This window comes from Stigmatopora argus, chromosome 22 (genome assembly GCF_051989625.1).
Source record: "Stigmatopora argus isolate UIUO_Sarg chromosome 22, RoL_Sarg_1.0, whole genome shotgun sequence".
NCBI classification, from domain to species: Eukaryota; Metazoa; Chordata; class Actinopteri; order Syngnathiformes; family Syngnathidae; genus Stigmatopora; species Stigmatopora argus.
In genome coordinates this window covers 10,859,080-10,880,872 of record NC_135408.1, presented here as the reverse complement: position 1 = coordinate 10,880,872, position 21,793 = coordinate 10,859,080, and the positions used below count along the sequence as shown (strand labels likewise).

The 21,793-nt window shown below is 39.1% G+C and overlaps 1 protein-coding gene across 3 annotated transcripts in view; it reads right to left on the bottom strand.

The window, feature by feature from the left end:
- Positions 1–21,793, bottom strand: part of pcdh1a (protocadherin 1a) — a 99,011-nt gene that overhangs the window by 15,320 nt on the left and 61,898 nt on the right. The window lies entirely within an intron of this gene.

The window sequence follows — 21,793 nt, the reverse complement described above, 5'->3', positions numbered from 1 at the left end:
TAATTAGAGAGGAATTAGTACCTGGTTTATCATCGACCGCCAGACATCCGATACTAGCTGTAGCGCATTGCAGGTATCGCATAGATTTTTCATTTAGTTCTTATTTCTGGGCTCATCTTGTTTTTGGATCTCTTCAAAATCACCATTTTAAGATCCTTGTAAAGTTTAACAAAGCGGAAAGGGTAGGAAATATGACTGTGATTTTGCGGTAAATAAATTCGTAACTAATGAGCACATTTAGAAATTAATGTTAAAAAACAATTCAAATGAAAATGAACCAGAAAGATTCTCGCGTTATGTCCCCCAATAGCACATTCCAGTTAATAATGAATAAAATTGCATTGATAAACAAATAACATTAAAACACTAATCAGAAAAAGAATAATTGCTGTTGTATCATTTCTACTGAAATGGGAAAAATTCACATTTACCGTTTGTCCATTTTTATTTGAATGGAAAAAATATAAACATAAATACGAGAATACTTACCATATTTTCGCGACTATGAGGCGCACTTAAATGTCTTAAATTTTCTCCAAAATAGACAGGGCGCCTTACAATGCGGTGCGCCTTATATATAGAAAAAACATTGCAATGTGTCATGCATTGAGGGTGCGCCTTATAATGCAGTGTGCCTTATAGTCGTGAAAATACGGTAAGTCATTGTTTGCTATGGAGAGTGCTAGACGTCCAATGAATTTAGAATGAACAAAAACTCAAAATTGGTGGTCATTCGTCCTCGGATTGGTCGTCTGGCATCATTAATGACAGTGCGACTTCAGTGAGCTTCCAATAAACAATGAATGCATTGAAAAGAATAAACAAGAGCAATTGAGACGCTTGCTATTTCCTCATTACATGCGGATGAGATTAAAGGAAGGATAAAGGACAAAACGCATGAATTGAAAAGTGCAGATGGAATCTCCAAATCAATGACTCGAGAAGGAATAACGCGGCACACAATAAATCATTCAAGATCACACCCGTTATCAAATGGAATGGATTGTAAATACAGTTAGGGGACCATTAAATTCTTTCTTGTAAAAAGATCCGATTACTAATGACGCTGACCAGCAACAGAAAGACCATCCCGCTCACCGCACGTGTAATCAAAACTCCCCACCCCCACGTCTGCGTCTCTGGACGTCGTCGGAAAAAAAGCGCCGAGACGGCAGAAAAAGCTCGGCCCTGGTCCGGATCGATACTACGCTTCTCCGCTTTCCGCCATGTAAACGGCTTTTCTGGCAAATGTAATCACGTAAAACGTCATCCTTTTAGCTGCGTACCTATCATGTATGGAGATAATGCTTTTAGAGTGTCGGTAAGTGCTACCGACATTGGCTCCCTAATGAAGTTAAAGCAGGAAAAACATTTTTTGCGGGCCATCCCGGCTCCAACGCTCCATTTTATGTATTGTACCAAACCTAATTTTTCACGGTATTTGAGCTTGGCGTGCATCGCGTTTCGGCTGCAAGAAGTGATGCTAAGTCCGTTTATTAAATATAGTGTGCAGTATAGAGCTGTCTTTGGCATATTTTGATATTATAGTAAGTTTTTATCAGAAGAAGTGAAGGATTCTTGGATAAACAATGGCTCTTTATAGTCCTTATGATTTGTATGCAAGGAGCCATGTCGAGAAAAGGGACTCAGGTGGGATTCCTAAGAACAGACATTATTATTCCTTCAATGTTGTGTATAGTTAAGTGTTTTTGTTCCGATGATGATGATAAACAGCAAATCCTCAAGAGGTAAAATCTGTGTGTTAATGTTTTTTCTTTTAGTGTGTGATGTCAACGTGACACTGTGAGTTCATGTCTACTTTAACGGAATCAAACGTGTCCTGGTGTTGGTTGGAATTTGAGAATAAAGTAGAAGAGTGTTAAAAATAGGTCTAGAAGTGTTAAAGTGAATGTGAATTGAACTCCAGTGTTGTTTTCACCCAGGGAATCAACGATAGGCTCCGGCTCCTATGAGAATCTAACATATGAAAGCTATTTAAAAAGCATCTGTCAAACTTGTTGTCGAGATGCTCGACATCGTCTCATACTTCGAAATCACGAAAATTGTTTGCGTCTGAAGAATGTTTTAAAATAATTATGTTTCCTTTTTTGAAACCTTCAGAAAACATTACGTGCTGATTTTAAAAAATAATTTAAAAACAATAATCCACAATGTTAACTCTCCCCCCAAAAAATTTATTAAATTTACCAGTGATGAAGGAATATGTTTGACTCCAACATGCAAGTTTTTGTTTAACACCACCAAAAGATTCCTTTTAACACCTTCTGCTCTGATTGGTTATAAACACCAGAAAAGGGTTGAAATTAACACCATGGGAACTCTTCTTAACACTGCTCATTTTGCCAATCAATGCGGCTATTTTCATCCATCTGCTGTGAATTGGAAAAAAAATCATCACCAGTAGACCTCAAGCGGCGTCAATGGAAAAAAAATGAGGTCAATAGCACCATTCTCGGACAAAAATCATTGAAAGTTGCTCGAGTCCAGTGCTAAAAGCAAAATATCTTCTTTTGTACAATAATAACAACACTATTCGAACATTGCTAACATTGCATCACTTTGCCAAAATACTGTAGTTATTGCGATATTCTCTAATCAAACCACGTTTCAGTGGCGCACTCTTAATACAATGCTACGGCTCAGTGACTATTCCAATGCGCATGTAGCATTTAGTTGTTCAAATATGGGTTCTTACTTAAACTTCTCCTCAAGGCTTCACTCCAAAGAGTCAGCATGTTTCCAGGGTATGATAACAAGCAAAAGGCTGCTCAGATGGGGGGATAGATTCTCTTTTTAGACGGAGCGCAAATCCGTTGCCAGGCCTCGGGGCTGCAGGGATGTGGCAAGACATAAGGATTGGAAGAGGACCACGCCGGCCAGTCGGGAGGAAAGACTTGGTCAGGCAGACAAAGGCAATACTTTGACTCCGGGGGACGAGCAGAAGGATTGGATTCTGGGAGACTGCGGGCGCTCACGGGGGGATTGTTTAGCCGTTGCGACTGGCTACGGGACCCAGATGGAAAGAAGGAACATTTAAGATGACAACTGCGCAGTCCTCCCTTCCAAAAAGTCTTGGAAGAATGAATGAAGTCCATGCAAGTGATTTGATTAACGGGCCTACAAAAAAATAATGGGACAAACCAGATTTTGCAACAATGCAAATCCCCTAATAGCCTGATCTTCATTTCTTTCATGGTCATATAATGTTATGATTTTACAGCAAGAAGAAGAATGTCTTTGTAAAGACACATTTGAAAGTGGTAATAAACGGAAGTCATGCTCAGCCTCCTACACGGCAATATTTAGAGCATTTTTTTTTCCGTTCAGGTCACAATGGGGGGAAATTTTGTCGCAGTCTTTTACATGATTTTCCACCAAAACATTTCTCATTCTCAATGCCAAAATGAAGCTGGATGCAACTCTTGATTTTTATGATGTGTCATAATAAACAAGTGCAAACAAGTAATCCATCCAATACTTTTTAACCCGTGTGCTTTTTCTTCTTTAAGCGCCAGTGACGATGACAGACGTCCAACCATCCTTTTGATAGAAATTTAAATATGTTTATCACTATTAGATGTGCATCCAATTGAAGTGTTGCAGCGATAAACATTTGTTTAGTTCTCTTTTCAATTGGGTTGGACGTCTATTGCTATAGATGGTGTGTTTATACATCTTTTTTTATTGTAATAGGCAGTACAATTTGTTTAGAAATGCACTCTCGTGAATATTTATTTCAAATGTAATATATTTTTTTTCTGGACTGTATGCTGGAGTGGTGTCAAACTGGCGGGCTGGGAGCCAGATCTGGCCCACCGCGCCATTTTTTGTGGCCTGTTAAGTCAACGAGAAAGTCATAAATCACGTGCATCGACTTTGGCGAAAATAAAATGTCTGTAAATGTTTTATGGTCTATTTTACCCCCCTTTGTTCTATTTTTTTACAGGGAAAATATGGAAAAAGAGAATGATTACTATTATTACTCTAACTAAGAAAAAAAACAAAACTTGTTTCTAAACAGGCGGGTAATGGATTTGGACATTTGTAAGTTTTTGAATTGTTGTTTTTAGTGAGCTTATCAACTATGAAAATAGATTCACTTTCTAATGGATTAGTCATTTAATGTTGGCAGCCCTTGTTTACCTGCCACTGCTGACCAATGAGCGCTCATTTGCCCTTCCCAGTCCAAATGGATTGGAAGTCTAGTGCCGTAATCGGCGACCAAACGAGTTCAATTTTGACACGATTCGACCCTCCCTCTTGGCGACAAAGATCACTTTGGCTTACAAAAGAAAGCATTTGAGTGTAGCTTACGCTGATTTGCCCCACTGGACCCGAGTGGGCCATGGGGGCCCTGGCGCCCCCTTCCCCGCCTCCGCCGTGGTTCCCCACTGCAGCAACTTTTGAAATCACAGTGCTATCTGACACCACTTTGCAGTCAGGTGGCCTGTCACTCAGCCAAGCCTCACTGATTGCCAAAAGTGAGCGGGCGCTACTTATGCAGATGCCAAAGCATTTTCATCAACTCCATCACTTATTTTTATATTTTTTATTTTTTTTACTTTCTGCGGTCTTCGGGGAGTAGACTTAGCATTATAATAGCCCACGTCCATGGCAGTAACTGGCAGTATACATCACTCATGCTCATCGCCTCATCTAAACCACCACTGGCACACACTGTAAAATAAAATAATAAACATCCAAAAAGTGGAGCTGATTTAAAGTTTGAACTAAGCACAAGTCAAAACTTTTTGTCTATATATATGCATATATATGTATGTATATATATGTGTATATATATGTATATGTATATATATGTATATACATATATATATACATATATATGTATATATACATATATATACATATATATATGTATATATACATGTATACATGTATATATATATATATATATATATATATATATATATATATACATACATATACATATGTATATATGTATATATATACATATATATATATATATATGTATATATATATACATACATATATATACACACATATATACATATATATAGAGAGAGATATCTATATAATTTAAACAGTTTATATATATATATTTACATATCTATATCTATATATCTCTATATCTCTATATATATCTACGTCAAATAAGATGGCCAATCACCGCCATGCATTGCGTGCAATGACTTCCCTTGTAAATCTTCACCTCTATTTTTTCTCCTTATGAGTAAAAGAAAGAATTTCATCAAATATAATGCAAGATTAACCAATATTAAACTATGCAAGTATTATAGCAAAAACAGCCAGCGAGTCCTAATAAAATAAAATTAGGGAAGTGAGAAGGTGCAATGAGGCAGGCAAGATGGTGGTCGCTATGCTCCTCCACAAGAGAGGACCTTATCACTTTTACAGCCCAACGTCATACGATATCCTCTACTGTAGATTTCAAAGCAAATGGAAAAAAAAACACGTTAAATTATGGCGCTTTGTCGTTCAATGTGCACCGGAGCTGGTCGCCAGTCCTTTCCGAGTGAATCATAGCGATGCATCACTCTGCTTTTGTGAAATGCCTTTCCTGCCCATGTTAGAGGAAACGGCTGGTGTGGGGGTCTCCGTGCCCCCCACGATATGAAAAATTCAATTTAAAAGGGTGACACAAAGAATGGCGCCAGGCCGATTTTCATTCCCTCTCACTGCGAGATATGATGTTATATTGTGAGGAGGGAGCGATGCCAATCGTATGGCGGAGGAATCCCTTCATAATTCAATTCCATTTCCTCAAAATCCCAGTGGCCACTTCTTCTGCCAACGTGAGGAGGCCTGATGGAGTCAAACGGGGAGGGTGAAGGACTAAGAAAGAATTAGAGAGACTGCTGATTGAGAATGAAACCACGTGGAAAGTCACATCTTAGTCCACGAGATCAGCTAAACTCCTTGAAAAGGAAAGGCAGAAATGGAAGAAGACAATATTGTCTTTTAATGACGACCATCTTAACCAGTGCGAATCAGTCCAATGACGTATATCCGCATTTATATGAATTGATGGACTGGCTGTCAGGAGCGGCTCGTTTGTCCCTCCTGGCTTGCAGTCAGGTCAGAGCAGCTGCAAACAATCCGTGATTACTTCCTGATGTGGGTATTTAAGCACCACGCAAATGGTTAGTCGGGGTCGGATCGTTCCTCCATGACACTGCGTAAATTCGTGTCACAGCATACATCACTACAAGGTATTATTCCCCATACTCCGGTTCTGTTAAGTTTTGGGATATACAAGACCTTGTTATTTGGTAAAGCGTTTGAGTCATTAAACTTACTGTCATGAGAACTGCACGCCTCGCCTCACCCTGCTTCCCCGCAACTGGGTCCGAATCTCCCCGATCGTAACACTGGCTCACTTTTTCTTGATATCTCAAACCATTTGTTGAGATACTAGCGACTATTTGTAATTGTCAGTACAGAATAGCCACAAATGAATGGATTATCATCCCAACAAACAAACTCATTGGCTGCCATATTGACTCCCAACCCAGAAAGATCGGACGTGGTATTCTGGTCTCACTTACAAGTCACTTTCTGTTAACTTTCACATGATTTTGAATCCCTCCACTTTAAATCTATCAACAAGTTTATACATTTTTAATTAGGTTACAATATCTAAAGGGCTCCATAACTTCTATGTGGCCTGCGACAAAGATGACTCTGACACCCCTGATCTAATCCCCTAAAGACTGTGGGTGTTACAAAAAAATAAATGCATACACAAACACTTTTTGTTTGAATTCCACCATGTCCTCCATTTACATCCCTTCTACTACTGTCTTGTCTGCGTTTAGCCACATCTATACGCACACACAAACACACACACACACACACACAGTTGTTGTTGCTTTTTTTTGTAGGTGCAATAGCTCGGAGCAGTGTGGAATTGGAGTCTTCAAAGAGTCTTGGATTATCAAAGAGACACAGCTACCAGAAAAACTAGGGGACACGCCGCAGAGGGGGGAGGGAAAGAACATAAGCAAGAGGAGGGGAGAGAGGAAGAGTGCAGGGGAGTCAGCATGGGTTTGGGTAGAGGATGAAGCGATCAGACAGGGGAAGAGGAAAGGGAGGTGGATAAAGACCACAAGTCCCTTTTGTTCACCGACGATGTTTTAATGGAGAGAAGGAGGAAAAAAACAACAGCGGGAGTGAATGCATTAAAAAAAATAAGTTGGAAAAGAAAGAAAAAACAATCACGTGGGCCCTCCTAATGATCTTGACTGAATTCCCATCCTTCACTGTCCGGGTTAGCATCTATTCTAACACGCTTCTTCTCTACTGGCCCTCGGAAAATGAGAATTTCATTTCACTGGAAGCGCCGGCCTTGAAATACCATAATGTTGTTACAGTAAAATCAAGTATTACGGCGGCGGGACCCGCCGAGTGTGAATATAGCTGCCACGTCCAATGACAAATCGGAGCGTTCACGCCATTGCGCGTGACAGGATGTGGGAGTGCTGCCGTGAATGCATCACCCTATGACAAAAAGCTCTTCGTCAGCCCCTCTGTCCCGTGATGAGCTATGGGTGTCTAGTCTCCATTACAAGGACGCGTCTCGCCACCGAACGCCTTTCAAGGCAGTCGGGGTAAAATAGTATTCGGCTTGGGAGCTGCGGGACATCATTTTCTGATGCTTAAGGGGAAAATGCACCTACAAAAGCAGCTCACTTTGAAAAATAGTTACACTATATGTGGTTTAACTCATTGGCTTCCATTGAAGGCGATAGACGACCAATCCATTTGCATCGGAAGCGATTATCCGATCGATTGGACATCCATCACTGTCAATGGCACTAAAATATGTACATCCGCTGCCAGTCCTGAATGTTCATTTGGACACTTTGAATGGATTGGACGTCTACTAGCAGAAAGGATGAAAGGAGCTACATGATTGGACGTCTGAAGAATGCATTGGGAAATAAAAAACAATTCTATGGATTTGTGGAAAAAACAGTACCTAAAGAAAATCCATAAAAACTATAATCCACACAGGAAGGCGGGGATTGAACCCTTGATCCAATAACTACGAGCCAGATCTGATAACCACTACACCACCGTGCCACAAATGTATATATATAAGCAATCACATTGATGATAACAACAAAACTGATTAGAAATAACAATCTAAATGAGATAATTTAATAAAATTAATTCATTCATCAACAATAAACAATATAGATATATTTTTAAACCCATTTCTGTAGTCTTAATTTTGTAGAAAAGAAGAAAGTATGGCGCAATATGGCTGGCCCATGATACTGTCGTGATTTAATAACGAGCCAGTTTAAGTGAAACCACATTGTTGTACATAAAAAAACAAGTAAAATAGATTAATTTACATTTCTTCTGACAAAATGAAATGAGATGATGAAAAGTGGTAGACACTATAAAATGCTTTGGTGTCAGGGGAGATTGCTGCTGTCAGCTTTTGGAAAATGGAGAAAGGATCAGTGGGAAAACCTAATTGGGAAGAGGATAGGATTAACATTTTGATTAGCTTTTGGGTAAAGACATTGAATACTCCCCTTTTATGTGACCTTCATTTTCTTAAAATGATGCCACCAAATGTTCTAATGCAAGCTCTAAGGACAAAAATGACATTAGATGGGATTTGTTAGCATCATGGCACGTCATTTCAAAAAGAATTAATAAAATAAAAATAAACAAATAAAACAAAACAAGAAAAAAAAGACAAGAGCATTGAAACAGATGACAAGATGAAGATAAAAGAAACAACAAAGTGGGATTGCAAAAACTGTCTAAAAAGACGCGTACAAAAATAAGTGTCGAGAATAACACAAACTACTACTTTTTCTGACAAGAGGAATTTTATAAAGAAAAAATATGTATGTTTGCTTTATCTGCTTTGAATTTGGACGCACACTTTTTTGGAAGAATAAACACTATAGATTGGAGTGACACCATTGTTACATTAAAAAAAAACAATGGCTTGTGACTGAAAAACTTTTAACCAATCATATGCCAGATGGCCAATCCATTTGAAGTGGGAGGATTGACAGCGAAAGGCAGAAGAACACATTTTGTGTTTCAAATCATTGGCCGCCACTGACGCCTTTAGACAAACCTTCATTTGCTGCCAATCTTCCTGCTTCAATTTACTTGGACGTCAACCCGTGCTGAACTCATGTTAGCGGAAAGATGAGTGGACGCCAATGATCGTCAATCGTACTGAAGGAGCCAAGGAGCATGATGGCTACCCATGTCGTCCAAAAAAATGACATGGAGTGCAAAAGATGAGTTGCTTACGCACACACAAACACACAATTTTGAATTAATACAACCCTGAAAATGTGTTTCCAATTGGAATGCAGGCCCTGACAAGCAAGACCATAAAAGCTACTATTATTAGAAATGCCTATACGAATAGGCCTGCACACGCACTGCAAAAGAGTGACTCACGTGGAGACAATATAAGAGAGGGGAAAAACGAAATTTGAAGCATGGTTGAAGGATTTTCATGCCTTCGCACCAATCCAATTACGTTCCAGTTCAAACAAAACCTAAGTGTATGCATGCTTCTCGCCCAGATGCCGCAGCGATAGATATTAACTCTGACGAAGGCAACTTGGAGAGGCAATAAGGTATCCAGCAGGGAGAGGATATTGAGGATTAATTTCTCTCGTGTCTGATTCTTTACATCTCATTTGCTTTTTTTTTTTGTTTGTTTTGGCTCCCTTCTGTCATTTTTAGCTCTTCCCACTTTAAAGCAGGGTTGTCCAAGTTCTCTATGTTACACTTTCTGACCAGTCCTCCCACTTTAAACGGTTTGGCCATCTTTTATTGAGGAAACAAAACTCACAAAGACTTGGACAGACATGAACATTTTGGTAATGGTGGTCCACAAAATGGGATATCTATGTGGTCACCAGGCCTTAATCAGGAAAATTACCGTATCGATGCATGTACATCTATGTGCATGTATGTATATATGTGCTTATATATATGTATGTGCATGTGTATGTATGTATGTGTATGTATGTGTATGTATGTGTATGTATGTGTATGTATGTGTATGTATGTGTATGTATGTATGTGTGTATATATGTGTATATGTGTATGTATGCATGTGTGTGTATATATGTGTATATATATATACTATATATATATATATATATATATATATATATATATATATATATATATATATATATATATATATATATATATATATATATTTCAGCAACACGCTTATTTATTTATAGTCTAAAATGCCTTTCCTATTTTTGCATCCTCACCCTCTTGCTAATGTGACAACGAAATTTCCCGAATACGGGATGAATAAAGTTATCCAATCCAATCATTACCATATCAAGACTGTTATTCTTTATAGAAATGAGAAAGACTGGTTATGATAACATTCTAAAGTTGACCAATAAAGTACATTTTTTTTCTTTTCTCCCTCCCCTGTCAAAATGTCCAGCGCCATGAATCCGTTTAATGAGTACCCTGCGAAGGGTTAAATCGATTCACTATGGCCTTTTTCCATGGCTGGCTGCAAATGTCCAGTCGATGCACAAGGCAAAATTCCAACAGTTAAGACAGAATGGCAAAACCAGGCAGAAAAACAACTTGTCAATCATCAGATGATGAGATGAAGCCATTAGAGCGAGTTGTTTTGTCGGCTTAGTTTGTGGCCTTTGAGATCAGGAAAGCGAGTGGCGTTTCGCAAATCATCACAGAAAAGCCACGGAGCACAAGCACGGATGCGTCATTGTCTTTGCGCTAATTAATTTCTACTGCATTTCTCACTTACTGCCCGGAATCATTTCGCCCTGCTTTTCCCTACACACAACACAACACAACTTTCATCCCTCGTGTTAATGAACACAAATTGCCTCGGATTCTTAACCTCAGCAAGGCAGATATACGATTATTAATGCCGCATTTATGGCCAAAAAAAAAAATTGAAATACTATATCAAGACATCTAAGCGGACTGCCTTGAGCAGACCAAAAGAAGGCGCTCTCATTTTGGGAAGAAAAAAAAGTGAGCAGATCAGAGAGCGTCTCAAGCTCCGATACTGCGAGGGGGATGGACTACACCCAGTTGATACAGATATGGTATGATATTGATGACAGATTTGATTAATCTTCTGATGATATTTTGGCGGAGTCTTTCAAAGTGGGCTGTAGACAAAGCCCCAAAGCAAAAGCATGGAGCGTGAATGCGCCATTGCCGTCTGCTTTCAGAGCTCATTTGAGTCAAAAGTGACATATTTATGGCTCATTGTGTCGTATCGCAGACATCATAGTACGAGCACCATGAACCATTTAAATACTCAGGGCCATGCTGTCAGATCCTGTTAATAACGTAGGTCTGAAAGATGCGGAAGAAGACGAGCTCAACTTGAGTTCCGGGAGAAAAAGGGAAAAAAAAAACACCATAACATCATGTCAGTGCATTTTCTAGCGCGAACTGTTTTGATGAAGACATCTACTTAACAAAAACAACGTTGTTAAATGGAATGTTCGCGACAGCAAATGCGGGTGCCGTTTACGGGTCGTAAAGTTGGATCTGGCTTCACAATTGCGAATGTTTTCATTAAAAAGTAAAGGTTAAGAGGAGCACCTCAGAAGTGTGTAATGATCCTTTTGCGTGCACGGATTCAGAGTTGCTTGGCAACAGAAGCGGAGCTGGGCGGTCAATTAAGGTGTCGGATGGAATATGTTTGGGATGTAAAAAATCAACGTGGATTCATTAGGAATCCTTATGGTGCAGTATTCCAAACAGTGTGAAAAACAAAATATATGAAGAGAAGACTGAAAAAGCTTTCCAGGGCAATCATTGACGGCACTACAAGTCCGATCTAGTATATTGACTGCAACTGGTAAATGAATGAATGTTCTTCCCATTGAAAAAATGGATTAGATGTCGGAAAAAAAATGAGCATTTACAGCCAGCCATTCCATTGGACATTTATAGTTGTCAATTGCAGGCAATGACTTATTTGTTATGAAATTCATCAACATAAAAACGACCAAAAATTCAGTGTTATTAGCCATTAGGAATTTCTTTCATCAATATTATTTTTTAAATACAAAATATAATTAAACGATAGAGGAAATATAATTATTTTTTATTGTATACTGTGATTACTGATGACTAGAAACCTAATTCATCAAGAAATAATTATTTGTTAGTACACAAGCAGCACTGAACTGGAGTGTATTTGAACAAATAGACAGCTTAACGTAGCTTATTAAACTGTAAAATCTATAAATAATAAACCACGCTGGACTATAATGTGCTGAGTACAAAGATGAGGGAAAAAAGAGATTTATGGTCCAAAGATTTGTATACTTCAATGTTCCCATTGGGGGCCAACATGCTCTTATAAACACCCCACAAGAGATTAAGGCACACGAAATGTGACCATTTCTGAATAAATGCATACGGCATGGAAAAGAACATCGACAGGTAGACTACAATAGCACGGATATTCCCCGCGTTACCTTTGTCCGCTGAATTATTGATTTATCCCGCTGATACTTGACACATTTCTCGTTTGGGTACGACAACCGAGAACCGTAGGCGATGTAGTAGTAGTATCGCTTCCAAATGGGTTAGTGTCTAAACGCGGAATGAACAGGAACTGCTTGGCTTTATGTATACACAAGGACAAGATGAAGAATCAACTTCTATTATTCTGTGCTAAACAAACTTCGTATTTACAACACGGGACCCAAATAAGCATCTGATGGAATGGCAGATTCGGCATCGAGCCAGCCATCACGTGTGCATCTTTAATACATCAAACCGCTTGAATTGGAGTTCCCCTCTTCCGCCATGAACGTTGACAAAAACAATACAAAGTACACGGACAAAGTTTCATCGCCACCGTGCACAATAAGACACGTAAATCCTCGCAAGACTACGACTACGAACAAAGCGTGCCTCCTTCATCATGGTTAATACATCAAAGAGCATTAGCTTCTGAGAATCCTGAAGCTTATGACAGCACGCTATTCCCCGCAGCATCCGCAAACCTTCCTTATTGCCAACAAAATCTCTTTTAGGGGGCTTGGAGAACCTGATACTAAAATATATTTCTTCGTATAATGACTTTTGGAGAGCCACACTCTAGTCTACACTCTTTGTCGGTACTGTAGAATAATGTTTTCTGGCTTGAAACCAAACTTGGTAGAACAGAACATGTTCGAATATGTACATACAAAATATTTAACAAGCTGTGGGAGAAATTTAAGCATGAAAAATGCTTATTCGTGGTGAGAGATCACGTCTGTTTTGAGAGCGTGTAGTCGCAATGAGCCTTTCAGTATGCTGATGGACAGGGTCAAAGCCCACAATCTGTATTTATCAGCAATATACTGTGCTTCAAATGTGATTCGAAAACCTCTTTATCCTCTTTTAGAGGATTTGCAGGATAGCGGATCACATACGAGTCTCCCTGCACTTAAGCCCTACTATCAACAGCCTAGTGGGCTATCAACATGCACAAGAACATAGTTTCATTTTTCCCGGTATTTAATTTTAGCCTCTGCTCTTTGGAAGAGAATCAAATGTTAAAGTCATTGTTAGAATTATTATGGAATATTCTATATGTGTTGTAAGCATTTTTCAATAAGTAATAAGGCTATAAACCAATTCATGAACCACGGACACTTTTCCTCCACATCGTCTCCTCAAGGCCCCACAGCTCGAGGACACATTGTTTTCACACACGCTTTTCGGCAGAACACAACGGGACTGTTTTGACGGGACTCCAGCAGAAGATGGCGATAATCGCATTATTGTTTGAAAATACGGCTTTGCTTTGTTTACCTTGAAAGCATTCCTCACACTGTTGTTTTTCTAACCAGCGAGGGTGTTATTGTACTGATTACATAACCATGTTTTTCGAGTGTCGCGATTAAATACAATGATTCAGTTACTGCAATTCAGAATGCACTGGGGGCTAAGACGACGTCACAGCGCATTTTCCTTGCAAGTTGTAGGCAGAGTTTGTTGAAAGATGTTTTTCCTTTTTTAATTAAATATTACTAATAATGATTTTAAAGGTTTGAATCATTATTCTAACATTTTATGACAAATTCAAGAGAGAGAGATATCACCGTTGGCTGTTTTAATTTTACCCGCTTAGGCTCTACTCGTTCGGCAGGTCTGAAAATCAGAAAATAAGATCATTTTCGTCCAATCCATCCTCGTAATTACCATGCTCCTGGAATTCACTGTTAGTGTCAGCACTTCAGTAGGAGATATAATTCATGCGATTTGGAATTTGTAGGGGCAATCGCAGTGGTTATAAGTCGGCTCATCAAAGATCTTAAGCAGGGAATAATACAACACCCACATAATGTCAAAATCGTAGCAAAAAGGGCTACCACAAATTAGGCCAAATCATTATTAGTGAGGCCACAAATCTGTCAGCGGACATTATTCTACTCCAGGATGCTTTTTCATCTTGCGGTTTAGGGTCTGCAGGCCATCGTTGGCCCTGGTGTGGGACCCAGTGGGGGGCGTGTTGTTGAGTGCAACATTTTCAAACGTTGCATACGCCCCCTGCTCCTTCAAGAAGCATTTCAACCGCTGCACGATCCTGGAACGCCGTCAGACTAGTGGCTGCCAGTTGTTCCTTTATCGCCACAAATCCCTGTTCAGTATAATTTCCAAGTTTTTGGACATTGTGATGCAGGTAATTTATCCAATCAACATTTTTGTTTGGAGTAATTAAAAGAAAAATATACTCCCAACCTGCTGCGATCTGATTAGCCAACTTATACTCATCCTCGTGGATGCCAATCGCATCAATGTATGTCGGATCACCCTCTCTCCATGCGACGCCGTCGCGAGGGGCCCGCCATCATACCTGATTTCTGTGCGGCCAATTGTATCTCCTCTACTGTAGATGGAAAAACAGACACTGGTAATAGCAGTGAGACCAAGGCCCAAAGTCCTGCTGTCATTTTGGCAGGAGTCGTATAATTTGTTTTGACCCCACCACCACCATAGGTCAGAACGTGGAATCAGGGGTGTAGTCTGTTTTAGGACGTGGGCACACCACGTCACATTTATCGCTCCCAGTGCCGGTCCGTGCCCTGTGAGGACTAAGCAGGTAAAATGATTAAACGCGACATGTGTTGAAAAGTTAGGCTTGTCCTTTGCTGCCGTTGTAACTGGGTAGACATTATTCCATTTCATACATTTTGGGCTTACATCTTTTGTCAATATCAATTCTTTGAAAAACGATACAGTATGTACAGATATTACAGTCTGGCAAAATTCGATTCAATCCAAGATCAATATATGAGTACAGTTCAATGAGCCTTTATGCCACAATAATTGGTATAAATTATTGTAATAAATATTGGTATAATTCTAATTATAAATTATTTCCATCAACAATAACCAATTATTTCTTACCGCCTCCCGTTTGGGAACTCCCCGTTGCAGAAATGAATTCTCTGGTCATCTCAGATTTTAATTTTACTATGGCGGATCCGGGTGTTTCCATCTCCGACGACCTTCTTACCCATGGACTTAGGAAAAACGTCAGACAAAGATTCACAAGTTAATTTGTCAGTCTGAATTATGATTTGTAATGCCCCACCGTATGGGTTAATTTTATCGAAGGCCTGATGGTTTTTTGCACACGTGTGTCATCCAAGCTTGCCAATCTAGACCAGTTTCTGCAACAAGGTTTCCCCAATCTGTTTTAGGATTATGTACCACACATATTCCATGTGTATCCCTTGAAATGGATACGTAGCTTTTGTAGCTTGACATAAGGGGGAATCGCCCGTGTTTTTGCCATATATCTGCATATAGATTGAATATATAACCTCCCCCTTTTTTGAGGCATGAAATTTACCATGACTCAAAATGGCAGCCCTCCCAGATAAGTCTTTTGTTTTTGTTTAGTCCCCCAGGTTCCCAAAATTCCCCATTGCAGAAATCAAAAAATTTCATTTGGCGAAATTCTTTTCTTTTTGTTTCTGTCCTACTCTGCCACCGCCGTCCTTGAAAGGCTTATCAGCGATTTCAGAAATATTCCACCTTGATATTAGAATATTGATATATCTTGGTGGCCAGCCAATTAAAACACAAAAGACAGACACTCATCCACGCTCGCACTCATAATCAAGGAATTTGCCTTGAGTGCTCCCCCAATCATCCACAATTTTGGTTTGTTGGAGTAAAACTGGAGTACCCAGAGAAAACCTACGAATTCTTGAGGACACCAGGAATACTCCACACTCCGGAAGGTCTGGATCCACTCCGCATTAGTAGATCCTCGAACCGCAAGATTGATGCCTGAAGAAACTAGATAATTAATGTATTAGTTTCACATGCCACATATCTGAAAATAGAAATTTGTTCAATTGCCACCGCCCCTTATCCCAGTCAGTTAGCATGTGGACTGCCCTGCGAGTGGCTGTGATTAACCATCTATTCGCCAATAATGCAATAACGGAAAAGTTGTGACACATTGAAACACACACACACCCCCTTTTAGTATTTTAACCCTTTGTAAAAAACTTTATCTCAATGTTATCGAATTTTGCCCATTCTAATCAACCCATCTACTTAAAGCATTTCTCCAAGGTTGATATTTTATAATTTGGAGATGTTATTTTTAAAACATAGACATTATTTCATCACTTGTTTCACACCATGGAAGGCCCTACCTGAATTTAGATTTTTTTGTTTGTTTGTAGATATTCCCCTTTATCTAAGCTTGTTATTGCCCATCGTTATCACCGTAACATTCAGTTGTATTAACCCCATAATTGCAATGCAGTAAGTTTTGGCTAAATTCTTAATTTGTATGCCCCTAAAGCAATAGACAGTAATAACGTCCCAATAGTCATCAATATGACCTACCAAAGCATACGCCCCCTTCAGGTCAAACAAGGAAAGTCTTTTGTGCACCTAAAGACGCTCCATGTTTCTTCTAGGGAAACTATGCCTATCCTTAACCAATTATCTTATCTACCCCAGCCAGGTTCAATTTACCTAACAATTTGGACGAATGCCATGAAATTTCTCATTTCCGCATTGTTAATTTCATGTCTGATTTCTTTAACAACCAAATAACCCTTAATACCTAAGACATAAATTGCAAATCACCCCATACTATGTTTACTTAAGATAAGAGCCATTTCTTATAGCTCCCTGTTACCACAAGAAAAATCTACAATAATTAAATTAGTGAAATCCACCTTTTACTAGGCATTTCCTAATTACAATTTTCAATGCTTAATAAAGGACCCACAAATTGTAACCAATATGCCATAATATTGTAAAAAAAATCCATTCATTTTTCTTTAACCAGCCAATCTCCTATATTAAAGTAAAAAGAAACCAATAATAACAGTATTATTCCCAATTCCAAAGCCAAACAGATCTTCTATCACCTTGAAAGACATTTCTGATTAAATCCCAAAAATAAATGCGAAGATAATCGCGGAACTCTGCATCCCTTGCAGACCATGTTTTGTTCTTATTCTGAAATGTTTAAACGGAAGCCCAAAAATAAATGCGAAGATAATCGCGGAACACTGCATCCCTTGCAGACCATGTTTTGTTCTTATTCTGAAATGTCTAAACGGAAGCGCACCCTTACCCGCTGACTGTGACCTTCACGCTCGCTGCAGAAGCAGCAGCCTTATCTTTTGTTTACAAATTCCAAAGTGCTCTCTTTTCTTTGTGTCCCCCTCCTGTGCCTCCTGTGAGCAATTATTTTTTAGAGAAGACTAAATTACAATATGCTGCAAGCACAACTATATCAAGTTTGCTTCAGCACCCCCAAGGCCAATTATTGTAATATTCAGCCGCACCAAAACAGAGCGCTCCCCCCGCAATCAAAGCATTATTCGGCAAGTTTAGAGTCTGACCAAAACGCAGTTTTGGCAACCCCGCTAAACATTTAATTTGCTGTTTTGTATTTCTGTTAACCAAAATATTCCCGCTAGCAGACGGGAACGAAACCAGGATAAGCCACAATAAGCCATTTCATTCCAGTACATCGACAGTACATTTAGTTACTATTAACAAGTATGCCTAGCAGCATCACACAAAAATTTTAATTGCATCCCATTCACGAACAGTGTGATTTAATTTGAATGAGAATGCAACACATTTGAATGAGCATGCAACACATTTTTTAGCTGCTCCTGATAAATGCTGCCCACCGCGTGGTCTTCAGCGAGGCCGCTGTTGGCCTTAAAACAAGCCGTCATCCTTATTTGATATTCTGCAAAAGGCTCACCATCCCTCTGTTTAGCTCTGCTGATCACGGTATAATTAACTTTTGTTTTAAACTTCCCCGTAACCCGATCAATCAGTTCATGCACTCTCAAATTCAAATTACGCCCGTCATGACACAACGGGCCACCATCAGCTTTTGGATTCGAACATCCAAATTTAGTAGGAGCCTGCTCCTTGCCCACATTAGTATCAGCAACTTCGATCATGGGATATTGTTCAATAACACATCACTCATTGGCGGCGCCCCGGCCTGGGGAGATAGTGTTTTCTCCCCATGTCCCCCACGGGCCCTCCCGACCTGGTCATATTTGTCGGAGGGGGCCCGTGGGGGACATGGGGAGAAAACACTATCTCCCCAGGCCGGGGAATAGGGAATCCAGACGCTGCGGTTTAATATCTGGAGTGACCGTGCACGGCGAGAATCCCTTTTCCAGGCTGGACTATTTCTCAGCAGCGCCTGGTTTCTAATCGGTTGACGACTATCCTCTTGGTAAGCATCTTTCGACATTTCTGCCGAGTCCGCGTGTGATGGCTGCATATTGTTGACGGGTTCCGAGTGCGTGAAGGGCATCACACGCGAAGGCCTTATTTTGAGAAGTAAGGCTCGCCGCAGAGTTTGTTGAAAGATGTTTTTCCTTTTTTAATTAAATATTACTAATAATGATTTTAAAGGTTTGAATCATTATTCTAACAGTCATCGAGCTGGTGGCTTTGTGCAGCGTGCTTTCACTTACTTCTAAATCCTGGTCAAGCAACTGTGTTCTAATATGCGCTTGTTGGCCACGCAATCATGGAAGCAGATCAGAACAATCTTGGGGACTCGATGGGGGAAGTTACAAGTTTCAAGGTCAAGTCTATTGTGACTATCAATCAGTTTTATTTAGAGATGTCCTGGATATGATCACATGAGTGATTGCTGTCAAATTGAAATGTGAAACCTAATAACGGAGTGGCTGTCTTCTCAGTTAAAATAGATTTGATGTCCATAACTGTCAATGGCAGTGAATCACTAGAGCTGTATAAGGCAACATATACTCAATTCATCACATTGGTTTATTAATGTAAAACAATATATTTGAACGCTCTTTATTAGCAACCTCATTTTGTGCTGATTTGCTTTGAAAAAATTGTGAATTTTTATTTAGCCTAGTTGAAGCTACTGCTATACCAAGTACTGTATTAGCTTGGTTCAAATTTTGAAGAAAATGAAACGTGGTGTACTTTTTTTTCTCCGTTCCTACTACATTTCTGAAGTAATGGACCTAGATTTGGGTTTGGCAGATGCTCAAAATAGGGTAAGTTGGAATCATATGCAAAATGATTTGATTGAGACATCCCTAGCTTTATTACAGTAAGAGGTTTGCTGAAACGGTAAATGAACTGAATGTGCGTCTCTTTGGTATAGCGATGATTGATTTGATATGATTTGTATGGCAGCAGTTTTACACGGTATGCCCTTCATGAGGAAAGCCTCTCATTTATTAGGGTTTGGGAACAGCAGCTGCTGGATAATGGCCCACAGGAGCCAGATCAAAATTGCATTGTCTGCATGCAAAGATAGCAACATTTTATACTTCCAATGCGCCCAATCAAGAAATATGGGTGCATTCTTTTCTTCTTGTACAATACCATTTCCTCCATGGCCATTACAATTGTTTGTTTCTTTTGTATTCAATGCTAGTTTTGTATAAATGAAAATCTTTTTTTTTATGTCCAGTTGCAAAAAAAAAATGCAATTTTAAAAAGTCAAAAACAGCTTTTCGATTTCAGACAAGCCAAACAAAAAAATGGATCCATATACATGTACACAGATTATGGATCATGTAAGCCACACAAAGTGTGATGATGAAAAACAAAAAATACAAAGGAACAAAATGTTAGTAAAAACATAATGAACATGAGTATTAACATAAATACACGTTGGTTATGCTTTCCAATTACGCAATTTTTTGGGGGGTTCTTTAGCTGGAAGAAATTGCTCTAAATATTAATTTCTCTATGCCATTGACAACACTAGCCATCCAAAACGTTTTGACCGGGACGGAAGTCTTCCCAAATGTTCATCCAGTCTAATTTAATTGCACATCTAACACTGTCAACACCAAAAACAAGTTAACAATCGTCCTAAAATACATTCAAAGCATGAAATACCTAAGCAAATTTTAGTCAGAAACTACAAACAAGGGTTTAATTGTCATACGAAGAAGAACAACTCATATAAAAGGAACACGTAGAATGAAAATGACGCTACGTTAGACACTCTGAAGTGCATTGTTGATATTCCAAATCTAAACTGACCAGAAAGCAATCAGCAGATATGCTTGGTGTGATAACGCTGTTATTTGATGCAGATAATGGAGAGCGCTGCAGGATTTTTTTCTGCACTTCTCCCGGCTACAAACATTAGAGGCTTATAGAAAAGAAGAGAAGAGAAGAGAAGGGAAGAGAAGGCGCTCAATTTCCCCTGTGGCATTTTCGTGACATTTTGATGCGAAGCCTCTCCGGTCATTTGAGCAGAAATCTTGTACCGTATTTATTTACTACGTATATATGTTGCGGCGCAAACATTGTCCCGGCCTGATAATCGTCGTGTATCAGCTATCTTAGATCGATGGTGGGAGCCAAAAAATCCAGATGACCCCTGGAAATCGATGAAATAAAATTAAATGCCCGCCTCTTATCTAATCTCCAACCGGGTTTACCCCCCTAAAGCCAAGAGGATCGTCATGACGACTGCCTTTCTCACATCTTGATATAACGGAAACAGCATCGAGATCGTAAAGAGGAAGCATCTTTTTTTACAATCATAGTCCGTTTCTGAAAATTAACTTCCAGAAAAAAGTGCATCTACAATAACGCCAGCCATATTTGACTTCCCCTTTCGTTATCTCGACATGACTAAGTCTAAATATCACGTATAAAATACTATTTTTGATGTTATTGGACATGGATTTAGTGATGGAAATGTATTTAATACAAATGCAACCATTTCAAAGCATAAAATAGATAATAATAGAAATAAAACTGTCTAAATGCTGACCTAAAATGTCCACAGTAATGTTTTTTTAAACACCCAAAACAATCCTTCTTTGTGAATCTGCTTTAACAAGAGCTTCTCATTACGATTGCATTCGTGAAGTAAAAAAAAATAAACAAAAGTGTTCCTTTCGAGACAAGAACAAGAATTTTCACGTCGAGATCGCTTTAAAGTTTGAAAACACTAAATCATACATGATACTTCAAACGCTGTCCATACACCATCAAGTATTTTCTCATTTATCATCATTTTAAATTGCCTAAGATGTTTTGTCTTGAGCAGTCTTTTGGTGTACATATACTTCTTCCTAACTACACTATGTCTTATTTTTCACTTTTTTTTGTTCTTACTGGTAGAACTTGGCATAGCTACTGAAATAAACCCGAATATAAACACAGTAAAGCGCTTAAGCGCTGTGGTAGAATTTTCTGGTAAACAGCATGCTCGCCAAAGCGGTACTAC